At 38.2% G+C, this 15,307-nt stretch overlaps 2 protein-coding genes across 3 annotated transcripts in view; both read left to right on the top strand.

Annotated features, from left to right (window-relative positions):
• Positions 1-15,307, top strand: part of B3GNT2 (UDP-GlcNAc:betaGal beta-1,3-N-acetylglucosaminyltransferase 2) — a 216,109-nt gene that overhangs the window by 73,695 nt on the left and 127,107 nt on the right. The window lies entirely within an intron of this gene.
• Positions 1-15,307, top strand: part of COMMD1 (copper metabolism domain containing 1) — a 205,029-nt gene that overhangs the window by 165,215 nt on the left and 24,507 nt on the right. The window lies entirely within an intron of this gene.

The raw sequence follows: 15,307 nt of genomic DNA, 5'->3' as shown, positions 1-15,307 counted from the left end.
GGGAAAGTAAATAGAGATGCTGCTTAGTCGATTTTATTTCATTGTTGCTGAGTATAAGATAATGTGGTAAAATCGAGAGAGGTGTAAGATAGTTTTACACCCACCCCAAAACTGTGTTAAATTGCTTTAGATGCATTATCTCATTACATCTTCACAACAATCTTACCAGTTAAATCTGTTAAAATCACTGTTTTACAGGGTAGAAAGCTTAAACCTAGCCAGCCACGCAGCTAGAAAGTGGTGTTTTGATTTACATTTGAATTTAAGTTTGTGTGACTTCAAAGGCCGTGTCCACTAATTGTTGGCGGTAGGTTCTTAGTAAATAGATAGGCATTCCCTCACACATAGAATCTCATCATGAGGAAACATCAGACAAACCCAAATTGACATTCTGTAAAATAACTAGCTTGTACTCTTCAAAAATGTCAGGATCAAGAAACACAAGAAAGGCTGACTGAGAAACTCTTCCAGATTAAAGGAGACTAAAGATGCATGACATCTAAATGCAGTCAATGTGTGATTATGAATTTGATTTGGGAACAGGAAAAAAACTTCATAAAGGGCACTATTGAGGCATCTGCTAAAACTTGAGTATAGACTGGGTTAGGTAGTAGCATTTATCATTATCATGTAACCATGGTTATGTAAGAAAATGCCCTTGTCTTTTCTTTAGATTTTATTTTATTTATTTATTTATTTTGGAGAGAGCCGGCTTGAGCTGGGGGAGGGGCAGAGACGGAGGGCGAGAGAGAGCTCAAGCGACTCCACACTGAGCACAAAGCCCCATTTGGGGCTTGATCTCATAACCCTGAGATCATGACCTGAGCCGAAACCAAGAGTCAGACGCTCAACTGACTGAGCTACCCAGGTGCCCTGAAAATGCCCTTGTCTTTAGGAAATATGCACTAAAGTTTTAGGAATAAAAGGGCATGACATCCCCTACTTACTCTCAAGTAGTTGTGAGAGAGAGAATCATAAAGTGAACGTGGCGAAATGTAAGTGGTTGAACAAATGGTGAATCTGGGGAAAGAGTATAAGAAAGTCATATTTTTGCCAAATTTTTTGTATACTTGAAATGCCTTGTGATACAGGAAACAAAGACAAAAGAAAAAATTAAATTTCCTTACTGCCTACAGCCCATTGACAAGTCCTTGAAACAGGTAGAGTGACCTTCCTCTGGGAACTCAGCTGCCTCGATGTTGACACTTTGCTAGAGGCAAAAAGCAGTCTTAGCTTAACATTATCCCAATCTCCAGGATCCTGTAAGTCTTCTTTAACATTTACAAATTCTTTTGGAAACTTCCTTTATCTCTGCCCCCCAAGATACATGTTAGCAATCATCCTTCAAGCATATGGTCCATTGATACACATCTGAAAGTTCTCATGACAGAGGATTTCTAGACAGTAATAAATGACCTTTTTCCTAACAATAGCTAGCCCCCTCAAGGTCCTGGAAACCTTGCCTCCAAAATTCCTTTGGGACTTATGCTATCCCTAACTCCCTCCCAACTTGAAAGCATATAATCAGTCATCCATCACAACCCCAGTATAGCTCTTTCTGCCTGCAAGTCCTGTCCCCATGCTTTAATAAAACCACCTTTTTGCAGTGAAGACATCTCAAGAATTCTTTCTTGACTGTTGGCTCCAAACCCCAACATTTCTACATCACCTTACATTTTACAAATGTGACTGAAGTGCTTCAGAAACCAGGAATCCCAGTGAAGGCATCACAGCCAGCAATTAGGTACCATATTCTTCTATTCATGCTTCCTCTCTTGGCAAAGAATCAAAATGTTTTTCTTATACTTCCATTGGGGACATACCTCACTTTTCTTCAAAACAGTTATTTGCTTTTAACTAATATTTTTGTTCCATTTCTTTTGACCTCCTTTTGACAGTTTGTATTTCTGGTTTGTTTAGACATAATCTTGGATAGAGTGGCAAATGTATTTTTCTAATGAAAGGATAGACTGTGAAGTAGAGTAAGCATTATTTACTTTTACTAATCATTTATGTTTGTTTATTTTTATTTATAATAGTGTATATGCTGCCTACACCATCTTTCTGTTTTAGGTGATCATCATCAAGCCTTGATTATATATGAGTGAACTATGCTATTTGGGGCATTATCAAGGGCTGTCTTTCCCTTCACACCACCCAGGCCTATTTACTCTTGGCTTGGCCAGAGAATAGCTATAGGCCAAATATGAAGGATGTTAAAAGTTTGAATTTGTAATTTAATATACTTATATATTTTTCAATACTTTTTCACTCTCTTTTTTTTAATGTGAGATATAATTGACATATTTCAGGCATACAACATAAAATGATCATATTTATCTTTTTGCATTCCATAAGTACCTAGATATGTTGATGTGATTTTTTTTTCAAGATGAATAATATGGTGTTCTTGGGTTAGCAGGCAGAACTGAAAATTCCTTCTGATTTTAGATGGAAAGAATCCAGGTTTAAGCAGGTATTTTGTTTCTACTAACTGTGATTTGGGAGAAGTCTTAAGAAGTTCCACACAGGGGCATCTGAGAGGCTTAGTCGATTAAGCAACTGACTTGATCTCAACTCAGGTCTTGATCTCAGGGTCCTGAGTTCAAGCCCTGCATTGGGCTCCATGCTCGGCATGGAGCCTACTTAAAAAAAAAAAAAAAAATTCCACGTATAGGCAGTTGACTAAGGCAAACATTGCTTCTACCTTTCCTGGTAATGGGGACAAGTAGCTGTATATAAAACTGAATGCCCTTGCGCCCCCCCCCCCACCTCCCCCTCACAGAGAGAGGGAATAAAAGGCCATCTTGCCTCAGAATAAGAACTTAGTCTCTTTATGTTTCTCTGCCCGGATCTCATGCACATATTAATTCAACTATGCTGCCATCCCATTATACTTAACAAAATGCTAGAAATCTTCCATGGCAGCTAGGATGTACTCATTGTCTATCCAGATGTTTTTACAGGCCACTTTAGATTGACTTTGGGTTATCATACTGTCAACACTCAGGTTTCCTTTGAGTCTTTGCTAAAATTAACTGAATCATAGAATAACTTTCGCAGGAGGGTACTTAGTGACTATTAATGATGGTGTTTATCTTATATACGAATGTGAGTCAGGATTGCAAAATGGTTAAGTGCTCAGACTCTGAAGCCAGACAGACCTGGGTTTAAAACTGGCTCTGCCACTTACTACTTGTGTGGCCTTAATAAACAAGTTGCTCATCTTTCCTTACTTTCCTCATCTGTAAAATGGGATAAAATTATCCTCACCAATGTGAAATGATGCATGTAAAGCACTTAGCATGTAATGCGTGACATTTTGTATACATTCAATAAATGTTAACCATTGATAGTTATCATAGCTATTAATATTATCATTAGTATAATTTCTGTATCCCCCTGAATTTGCTAATGTTTTCAGATTTGTTGCACTTCTGCAATTTTTCCTACTCCTGTCTTCCAGACTAATTTCTTTCTTTTCAATTATGGCATTTCACTTTTTAGGCATTTCATTTTTCCCCAGAGTCCAGAGGTGATCCTCTCAATATCCTCAAACTTTTCTATTTCCTCTACTGCTTCCAGAGTCAACTGAATAAATGATGACCAAGTAAGAAACCATTTCTTTGCCAGTTAGGACCTGACTACCTGTTCTGTTTTTTGCAAAGGACTGAACTCTGATCTCTAGTTTCTAAAACTGGGGCAATTTTAAGAAAATGAGGCCTTTCTTTCTTTTCCTCCACAAACTGGACCAGAAGTATATCAAAGCCCATAAAATCCATGCATCATCTGAAGAAGTCTTCTTGCTGGATGTAGCTGAAAAGATCTGGATCAGATGGATAAGATCTGTCACTTCCATAGTTCTTCCAAGTACTTTAACTCTGGCTTGGTTTCTTCCTAGTTAATAGGACTGTTCTAAGGATCAGATGAGGTCATTCATGGAAAAGGGCTTTCTAAACTGTAAAGCACTGTGTTAGTGTGAGGGATGATTGTTGTATATGAACAAAGGCCCCAGCAACTTAAGTGATATCAGAATCCAATCCTAGGTAATAGAGATGCAATCTCCTCTTTTCCTGCCACTTAAGAAGTTTGCACTAAATTATTTGAGCTAAAAAGGCTAGTAACTAACTTCATGCAGTGACTACACATCCTTTCTTCTCTCATCTCCATATTCTCTCACAGAATGGTGTGCCAGATTCTGAGTCAGTCTTCAGGCCTGGACTTTGGGTCACAGCATGGCAGGCAAAGTCTTCATAGGATCTGGGAATGAGGATTAGCAGAGATTTCTTTTGTACCATTTTCCAATCCCCTTCCTGGCAGCTTTTATCCTGTCAGCCCCCACAGATTAAATGACCTTTCAAAATTGAGTTCAGTGAGGATGAAGCCAGATGAGGTTTCTGCCAAACTGGGCTGGCAGACCTGAGATAGCATGTGTGCATGTGTGTGTGTGTGTTTCTGGAATATTAGAAATTTTTCTCTGTACAATAAGAACAGCAAGCCTAGAATTATGTGTGAGATCATCATCATTATCATCAACCACAAACACATAATGCTTGATAAACACGACCCTCTAAGCTTTTGTGATTATTATGGACTGAATTGTGTCCCCTGCCAATTCATATTAAAGTCCCAACCCCCAATGCCTTAGAATGTAACTGTATTTGGAGTTTGTTGGAAACCCAACAAAATTAATCGCCCTTCCCCACAACCTTGACCCCCCCAAAATTTTATTCAAAACTTTCTCCCCAAATCAGCATTTTCTGAATTTGAAAGGCCTCCTACCCTTAGTCATTTCGTCCTTTGCCCTCTTTACATAGTTTTATTTGCTTTCTCAAGAGAAGAGTGAAGGGAAGTGCTTACTTTTTAACTATGCCTATTTCTGCTTAATTGTGCTGTCATGAATGACTTAAAAGAAACCACATTGAGACAGTTGGGACATAGATAGATGGTGCTGTTGGCAGAGCAAGTTAATGATACCTCTAGTTGGAGAAAATCTGCAGTCCCAGAATGGATTTTATTAGTTTCACTTCTGTCTTCCTCCCCTGCCAAAGAGTTTGTCATTCATTGCTGCACTCTGGTCTTTTTAATGGATGTATTAAGGTATTTCCCCCATCTTAATCTGTAGATTATCAAGAGCCCCTTAGAAAGCAAGTGCCATTGCATACTTTGTTTCTGCCTGCCTAATGGTATTACCTAAACAAGCAACTCTGGTTGAGTTTTGTTTTGTTTTGTTTTTAATCTTCTCTATTCCTTTCATGTAAATATATTTAATTTGTTTGTCAAAGTTGTTTGCAGATGAGTTTTCTCTGGAATGTATCTCATTAGGAATGATGAGGGAGCCCCAGTTTGAATTTCAGACTAATATTAGCAATACTTTCTTTCTCATGTGTTAAGAGTTTTGTCAATTTGTTTTCTCTAAGATTTAAGTGAAATTTTTTTCCTTCAGGATGATTTGCATTTTCACTTGTTTACCAGTTGTTCCTCTGGTTCTCTGTCCATTGTCACATGGGAACTAGTTCTACTTAGCCAAAAGCCAGTATGATTTCTTACAAATCAAACCAGAGCACCTAAAAATAGTTTTTTTATCCAAATATTTTTTCACCGAAAGTTTTTCAAAATACAGAAAATCTTAACAGCTAAAAATTAAGTCCTGCTGAAAATAAAAAAGTTATAAAATGAACTGGAGCACAGTGTTTTGAAAAAGGTAGAAATCAGCCAATGATCTCATTGTATTGAGCTTTTAGTGTTTATATAACTCAGCTTCATTTTATTTTCTTTTGTTGTGTGTTTTTAAAACAGTTTTTGTAGGGGCGCCTGGGTGGCTCAGTTATTAAGTGTCTGCCTTCGGCTCAAGTCATTATCCCAGGGTCCTGGGATCGAGCCCCACTTTGGGCTCTCTGCTCAGCAGGAAGCCTGCATCTCCCTCTCCCACTCCTCCTGCTTATGTTCCCTCTCTTGCTGTCTCTCTCTCTGTCAAATAAATAAATAAAATCTTTAAAAAATAAAATAAAATAGTCTTTGTAAATGCTGAAGTCCTGGTGCTTATGTAAATCAGTGCAAAAACCTATATCTCTAATTAGTTCCCATTCTACTCTGTTAAATGTACAGTAGTCAGCCTTGAAAGTGTCTGAATTCCGAGTCAAATGTGGGTATTATCAAGCAGTGGATTGAATCAAAGAGCTGGGAATTCTGGCCTTCACATAACTGGGGCTAGTCTCCAGGTTTCTTGTTTTTTTCTAGTGGGTAAAATGGAGATCAATGGTACTTCTACCTTTCATTATATCTACTGACCTGTAATGGGGAGCAGAATATGTCAGGCTGCTTTGAAATCTCTAAAGGAAAAAGAATAGTGATAGTCCTGGTTTAGCAGTACATAATTCAGCCAAGGAAAGAACCACTCATTCTTGCAAGGTCAGACTATTTTCTCCCTTTCAGAAACAAGTCAGGGTTGCCTGGGCCAAAATACATGTTCCTTTTGACCACACATTGGCAGGACAGGTATGTCTAGTTTTCTCCTAAATCATAGCTCTAGATTTTTTCCAGCTGAGAACTCTTAAGCCAAAACAATTGCACGGTCCTGTTCTTGACATTTTCTGTCTTTTTAGAAATTCAGATAACTTTGAATGGATAGTGTTCTTGGAATCTCATTGCCTTGTTGGTTCGCAGGTCCTGAGCCTGCAGATAAAAATGAAAGCACAGCAGCAGAAGGATGTGTATGTGATTCTGTGTGTGTAAATTCAACTTCGGTTCATTGAGGATTATCTTACTAATGCCCCCTTTATAAAGTTCCCTAGGTTTTTCTGGTGCCTAGCAACCTTGGTGATCAGGTGATTAGAAAGGCATAGAGAGGGGCGCCTGGGTGGCTCAGTCGGTTAAGCAGCTGCCTTCGGCTCAGGTCATGATCCCAGTGTCCTGGGATTGAGCCCCGCATTGGGCTCCCTGCTCTGCGGGAAGCCTGCTTCTCCCTCTCCCACTCTCCCTGCTTGTGTTCCCTCTCTCGCTGTGTCTCTCTCTGTCAAATAAATAAATAAAATCTTTAAAAAAAAAAAGGCATAGAGAATATGGGTCAGGGATCTGAGTAGTTTAAGATACCACACCTATGGATCTGTGTATCTGATATGGGTTACAGGGTAAGGAGAAGGATTTGCCTTTGGTATTTTCCTACTTTTTTGGTGTTTTGTGCCCTACCTATACACCCTCCCCTCCCCTAGTCCCTCTTAATGCTAGGCATCCTGAGTTTAAAGGCAGGCTACTTGGGTTCATTCTTCCTGGAAGAAAATAAATCTTATGATTTAAGTAATAGAAAGGTGTTAATGACTCTTTGTATTACTTCTCCTTGAGAGTATTTATGTTCTGAAGACATTATCTGGGCTGAGAACAGTAGTCCTTGTTACTAAAGGAAGGGAAATATCTGGAAATAAGATCTTTCTGACACGAATAGACATTTTTCTTTTTTTTTTTTTAAAGATTTTATTTATTTATTCATAAGAGACAGAGAGAGAGAGAGAGGCAGGCTCCCCGCTGAGCAGGGAGCCTGATGCGGGACTCGATCCCAGGACCCTGGGATCATGACCTGAGCCGAAGGCAGACGCTTAACCATCTGAGCCACCTAGGCACCCCATGAATAGACATTTTTCAAAGAAGACATACAGATGGCCAACAGACACATGAAAAGATACTCAACATCACTGATCATCAAGAAAATGCAAATCAAAACCACAATGAGCTATCACTTCACATCTGTCAGAATGGCTAAAATAAAAAAGACAAGAGGGAGCACCTGGCTGGCTTAGTCAGTAGAGCATGGGGCTCCTAATCTCAGGGTCATGAGTTAGGCCCCATGTTGGGCATGGAGCCTCCTTTGAGAGAAAGAGAGAGAGAGAGAAAGAAAAAAGGAAAGAAAAGAAAGAAAGACAAGAAATAAGTGTTGGCAAGGATGTGGAGAAAAAGGAACCCATGTACACTGTTGGTGGGAATGTAAATTGGTGCAACCACTATGGAAAACAGTATGGAGCTTCCTGAAAAAATTAAAAATAATTTAATAAGACCATATGACCCAGTATTTCCACTTCTGGATATTTACCCAAAGAAAACAAAAACACTAATTCGAAAAGATCTATGCACTCCTGTGTTCGTTGCAGCATTATTTGCAATAAACCAAGATTTGGAAGCAACCTAAGTATCTGTAGATAGATGAATGGATAAAGAAGATGATACACACCTGATATATATACATCAAATATTACTAAGCCATAAAAAAGAATGAAGTCTTGCCATTTGCCATTTGCAATAATGTGGATCAACCTAGAGAGTATTACGCTAAGTGACTCAAGTCAGATAGAGAAGACAAATACTGTATGATTTCAATTGTATGTGGTGGAATCTGAAAAAAACAAAATAAAGCAGAAACAGACTTATAAATATAGAGAACAAACTGGTGTTTTCTGGGGTGGTGGGGATAGGCAAAATAAAGGGGATTAGGAGGTACAGACTTCTAGCTATAGAATAAGTAAGTCATGGGATATAAAGTACAGCATAGGGAATATAGTCAATATTATAATAACATTGTATGGTGTTTGATGATGAGCATTTCATTATGTATATAAATGTCGAATTACAATGTATGCCTGAAACTTATATAATATTATATATCAACCATACTTCAATTTAAAAATAAATAAATAAATTGGGAAAAAAGATCTTTCTGGCTTGAATTGCACTATATGGGTATGATTTTCAAAAGTTGTCATATGAAGGTACAATTGAAGCTTCTCCTAATAGCTCTAATCTCCTTGTCTATAAAACTTTTTATGGAGTTGGTATGATTTAGTCAGATTAACCAGTTTAAATTTCACTTCATTTTTCCATCTTGTGGAAATAGGACCAAAACAAGGAGGAAGAAGTGAAGCAGCAGAGACCCAGATAACAGGCCTCTGAATGATTAAGATCTGAAATTATTATATATATATATTTATATATTTAAAATTTATTTATTTATTTTAGAGAGAAAGAGCACAGCAGGGAGGGGCAGAGGGAGAGTCTGAAGCAGACTCCATGTGGAGCCTGACACGGGGCTCGATCTCACGACCCTGAGATTACAACCTGAGCTGAAACCAAGAGTCTGACACTTAACAAACTGTGCCCGCCAGGTGCCCCTGAAATTATTATATTTTAAAATGTTGTCACTTTATATAAAACCTGTGTTAGAAAGTTGAAGTTAGGTGGTGCCTAAGATGTAACTTCAGTCAGTGGTAAATCTGCAACTTCCTATATATTCGATGTCTCTTTTCTCCCTTGAGTTGCTAGTTAAATAATGAAAAGTCCATGTTTTCTTAATATAATAAGGATTAGTGGGAGTTGTCAGGTTGTCCTCACAAAAGTCCTTTGAAATGCCTGAATGACAACTCCAGAAAACTCAGTAATTATTGTCCAGTGATGGTTAATGCTTTTGTAATACACTGGTAATACTCTGTGCTCTTCTAGGAGATTGTAGGAAGATGGATAAGCACTTCCTCTCAAAGCTCGGAAAGCACCTGCTATGTGCCGAGGCAGTGCTGTATTTCATTTATTAGAGTGGATTCTTTTAGTTCTTGAAGACCCTGTCTTAGTCCCACATAGCTTTTAGCATATTATGGACACCTATTGAGTTTTGGGATGAATCATTTTAATTTAGTTGCTCCGTCATTAAATTGCAGTCAGCCTCCCAAAGAGTCTAATTTTCATCTTTTTTCATCCCCAATAGGATGATTTGCTTTGTAATTTTTTTTCATTTTGAAAATTGTGTTAGCAGGCCCTTCACACAGTAGCTGTAGAACTCGTAGCTATTGTATTTGAAATGAGGATTTCCTCAGCATAAAAATGGCCTGAGTAGGGACCATTGTTTGTAATATAAAAATAACAATTTTTGTTTAAAAAAAAAGATTATAGGGGCGCCTGGGTGGCCCAGTCGGTTAATCGGCTGACTCTTGATTTTGACTCAGGCCATGATTCAGGGTCCTGGGATGGAGCCTTGTGTCAGGCTCTGTGCTCAGCCCAGAGTCTGTTTGTCCCTCTCCCTCTGCTCCTCCCCGCCCATGCTTTCTCTCTCTCTGTCTCTCAAATAATAAATAAAATCTTTTTTAAATTTTTTAAAATTAAAAATAAAAAATTATAAATTACAAACTTTAAAAAGATTATAAATCACAAGTTTTCTTTTTTGAAGTATTGTTTTAAGCTGCAGCATAAGCTATCCATTACTTTATTCTTTTTTTTTTAAGATTTTATTTATTTATTCATGATAGAGAGAGGCAGAGAGAGAAGCAGGCTCCCCAAGGAGCAGGGAACCTGATGTGGGACTCCATCCCAGGACCCTGGGATCATGACTTGAGTGGAAGGCAGACACTTAACCATCTGAGCCACCCAGGTGCCCAGCTATCCATTACTTTAGATATGGGGTATCAGAACAGGTTGTAGAGATGAGCCCATGTTTCTGAAATCAAGATCCTTGATGCAAATTCTTAATGAAATCTAATCTTACATGGTGGTTGTTGCTGCTGTTGTTGCTATTGTTGTTCTTCTTCCTTAATATCAAAGTGCTGCTATACAAAATTTCAGTACAATGATAGTAGAAAAAAGTCAGATATTGGTTTTGGGTAATAACCACTTGGAGGGCAGCCTTCCTATCAATTTAGGCATGACAAAAATCCTTGCTCTGCTAATCTTTGGAGTTTGTGTTCGGTGATACGTACTTTGGCAGTCTGAAGAGACTCATCTTTATGTTTATACTGAAAACAGTGATTGAGGCCAGGAAGTAAAGTAGGAAATGAAGAAACAATATCCGCACATAGAAAATATTGGAAATAACAGAGGAGAGGGAATTGGAGTTTGGGGAATAAAGAGCCTGACTTCATTCCTCTTGCTAGAACCCAGCTGTAAGAATAAGGGAGTGACACAGTCTTAGAGAACAGCCCCATAGGACATGGAACAAGGCAAAGACAGGTGGAGAATAGATAGGAAAGGACAAGTGGAGAATAGTCACAGTTTTCAGGGAAGTATAAAATTTTAATTTTGGATAAATAGTTCCTTAAGGAAGGACGTGGAAGATCCTTTGCTACAAAAAAGGTTCTAGCAAGGTGTCCTAAAAGAATTGGGAGAAGTATCAATATAATTCTGAAAAAGCCACATGAAGTATGGGTATCTTTATTAATAGTCACAGTTTTCAGGGAACTATAAAATTTTAATTTTGGATAAATATTTCCTTAAGAAGGAACGTGGAAGATCCTTTGCTACAAAAAAAGCTCTAGCAAGGTATCAATATAATTCTGAAAAAGCCACATGAAGTATGGGTTTCTTTATTATAGATATCTATATTTTCAATTATTATATAATTGCTCTTCAAGAAGCCATTGCCAATTTTGACCTTTGCTGCGTGTTCTCTTTCTCTGTCAAGTTGTTAAACATAGAAGACACAGAGTGACAGAGCTGCAGGTCAAAGGTTAATTTAAGTTTATGAAAGGACAGCCTAAATAGAGGGAGGCTTCATGGCTAAAATTTAGGCTTAGCCAAGATTCCCTTTGTGTTAATAAATGTAACTGAAAGAAATATTGGGGAAGTAAGCCATATATTATCCGGCCAGCTGTATGTGGCCTTCTTTAATCAGTCTTGGTTAGGAGATCCTAGGTCACCTTTTCCCACTCTCACCTTCTGTCCCCTAACTTTAGTACTTTTTCAAGAAACCACAACATGTAGAACTTGCCAGAGTCATGTTATAATGCTAAATACAACCAGTCAATTGGGGAATAAAGCTTTGTGGCAATTTTGCATAGGTAATAATAAAAATAGAGAAAATTGGATATAGGACTTCTATTTTGTTTTTTTAAATTTTTATTATTTTTCAAGATTTTTTTTTTAATTTTTATTTATTTTAAGTAGGCTCTACATTCAACACGGGGCTTAAACTCACAAGTCTGAGATTAAGAGTCACATGCCCTACCGACTGTGCCAGCCAGGCACCCCTGTTTTGTTTTATGATTAATTTATTCTAAATGGTTCCACTTAAGTATTTAATAAGTTATCGTTCTTTTTATTTTTTATTTTAGCATTTTGTGACTGTAGTATTGTTTTGCCAAAGAATTTCTTGGTATGCTTATGGGCCTAGATATCAAAATCATTTAAGTAGACATACACAAAGAAGTTTTAGCATGTACATGGAGAAAACCAAACACTTGCTTAATGGCAGCCTTCAATTATTATATAAACTAATAATTAGTTATAGTCTCTGACCCTGCTAGGCAATGAGTTTAAGCTAAAGCACTAAAGATCTAGGCTCGGCAAGTAAGAGTTTCCTGAAGAATATTAGAGTGGTTACCTGGGAAAGGAGTTTCTTAGGAACCTGTGAGATATCTTTCTCCAAAATCATTAAAGGTAGCTTGGGTTTTTCTGTTGGTTTGAGATGGTGGCCTCTTAGATCTCTTAGGATTTTATAACTTTTTAGCTTTTGTACTTGGAGAGAATATTTTAATATTTTGCCTTTGCTTTCTTTTCTAATTTGGAATAGTTATTTAAACCCTGAATTTAATACACTGCTGTACTCCCCCATGATCACAGACTACATATTCTTTTTTTTTTTTTTTAAGATTTTTATTTATTTATTTAACAGAGAGAGAGAGAGAGCACAAGCAGGCAGAGCGGCAGAGGGAGAAGCAGGCTCTCTGCCGAGCAGGGAGCCGGATGCGGGGCTCGATCCCAGACCCTGGGATCATGACCTGAGCCGAAGGCAGCCACTTAACTGACTGAGCCACCCAGGTGCCCCACATATTCTTGATAATGATGTGCTTGCTTATTCATCTGCTAACCGATTTGATTCCACCACATGCTGTATCTACACTCTATTAAAAAGCAGCAGGTTTGGGGTGCCTGGGTGGCTCAGTCAGTTAAGTGTCTCCCTCCGGCTCAGGTCATGATTCCAGGCTCCTGCGATCGAGCCCCGCATTGGGGGGGATCTCTGCTCAGCAGGGAGCCTGCTTCTTCCCCTCCCTCCCTCTGCCTGCTGCTCACCCTGCTGGTGCTCTCTCTCCTTCTCTGTGTCAAATAAATAAAAAAATGTAAAAAAAAAAAAGGCAGGTTCTAACTCTTGACTCAGATACTTAAACCCAGGAGTTTAGTCTTGTCATTTCTTGTTATTATAACCAGTTAGGCCCAGACTTGGCTGGATGATTTGGGGGGAAAAAATGTTTCAAGAGTGCCTGGCTGGCTCAGTTGAAAGAGCATGAGACCCTTGATCTTGGGGTCATGAGTTCAAGCTCCCTTTTAGGTGTAGAAATTACTTAAAAAAAAAAACAAAAAAACCCTTAAATTAGATGTTTCAAATTGTTCTTATACTTTGTCTCTGGCTTGATAAGCATCATCTGCATTCCTACAGATATCTTTAAGTGCATGAGATGTATTTTCTGTAGTGTACCCCAGCCAAATGCAAAAATCTGAACAAAGCCCCATGTAGTAAGCCCCAGTTTAAAGGCTCTTAAATACCTGATAAAATATTTTGATAGCATAACTAGGTAAAGCTAGGCCTTTTAATAGTTCCAAATAAACTGTTTCTTCAAGAATCATAAGTGGTTACATGTGTCTTTCTAACACTGTTAATGTGCATTGTTTCAAGGGGGGGAGAGGTAAAAGTTAGGAGTGGATGGAAAATTTAACTTTGGACTCTGTTTTTCTAGCCTGCTAGTCTCTCTGGTAGTTGATTTCCCTTAAAAATAAACAGCTTCAGGGGCGCCTTGGTGGCACAGCTAAGCATCCAACTCTTGGTTTCAACTCAGGTCATGAACTTAGGGTCATAAGATTGAGCCATATGTCAGGCTCTGTGCTCAGTGCAGAGTCTGCTTAAGACTCTCTCTCGCTCCCTCTGCCCCTCTCCTCCCCCCACCCCCTGCACTCTCTTTCTCTCTCTCTCAAATAAAAAAATAAATATTTAAAAATAAATAAATAAACAGCTTCACTGATACTTAGAGGTCTGAGGAAAGATAATTTGAGTACTGAAATCTGTAACAAAGTAATGACCCCTAGTCAGAAAAGATCCTGGCTTTTATTAATAAACTCTGCTCAGGTATTCCTATCTCTGTGATCAAAGTCCTTGATAATCTTTTCCATATAAATGGAAAACCAGGTGATTTGTTATTGTTACGCACTTTCACTGAGGTAAAACATGGGTTACATTATCTCATTATCTTCTGCCAACTTCCTGAATATATATGTTAGACCGGTAATTATTACTTTCTCTAGACCATTGTTTCAAAGGCCAAATGTTCAAAAATGTTTTAAAGGCTAATAAAACTGAATGAAGAATAAGAGGCTTTCAAATCTGAGACCTGTTCTAAATTTAGCTAACTGAATTATCTAATTTGCCATAAATATGTTCTTCTTTCTTAGAGGAGGTGATCCCTCCTGCAGCTCCTCAACACAAGGAGTATCTTTCTTTTCTTTAAATTGGGTTTTTGCTTTCAACTAAGTGAAAACCTGACTTTCTTTCTTTCTTTCTTTTTCTTTCTTTCTTTCTTTTGTTCTTTCTTTTTTCTTCTCTTTTCTTCTTTTCTTTTTTAAACTTGGCAGTTTCTAAGTTCACATTCTATACCCCTCTCCTATCCAAATACATGTTTGAGGAAAAGGTTCCCTGTAGTTAGGGAAAGCCTTTTCTCTCTTTGGCAAGTTTTCATCTGAGAGGCCCTTCCTTTCCCTCTGCACTTGTTTCTCCTGGGGTATGTTCAGTGCCATCAGTAAACATTCAGCATAGCAACTTAGCAACAGCAAAAATACTTTTCCAAAATCTCCTGAAAGTTCTTCTAGCTAATGAAAGAGTAACTTGGTCCCACTGAAAAGGCTTATTTTTTTTTTAAAGATTTTATTTATTTATTTTTGTGACACAGACACAGCGAGAGAGGGTAACATAAGCAGGGAGAGTGGGAGAGGGAGAAGCAGGCTCCCTGTGGAGCAGGGAGCCCGATGTGGACTCGATCCCAGGACCCTGGGATCATGACCTGAGCAGAAGGCAGATGCTTAATGACTGAGCCACCCAGGTGCCCCTGAAAAGGCTATTGGTCTTCCTTTTACCTGCCACTTTGGGGATAGGGATGGAAATACCATGTATTTAGAGAAGAAAAGGTAGAGAAAAGAGCATTGAATCTGGTGGTGTGTCTGCCATCAACATTTACCATGCCTGGGGCCTCAATTTCATTATGTAAAAAACAAGGTAGTTGAATTACATGATCTCTGAGAATTCATACTGCTTTAAAATACATGATTATTGTTCTTAAGAATCTTGAATATAATCACT

This window comes from Mirounga angustirostris, unplaced genomic scaffold (assembly GCF_029215605.1).
Source record: "Mirounga angustirostris isolate CCGP_5_RB_7025 unplaced genomic scaffold, mMirAng1.0.hap1 SCAF_10, whole genome shotgun sequence".
Classification (NCBI taxonomy): domain Eukaryota; kingdom Metazoa; phylum Chordata; class Mammalia; order Carnivora; family Phocidae; genus Mirounga; species Mirounga angustirostris.
Note: the sequence above shows the minus strand (reverse complement) of the source record. Positions and strands in the feature narration are given on the sequence as shown.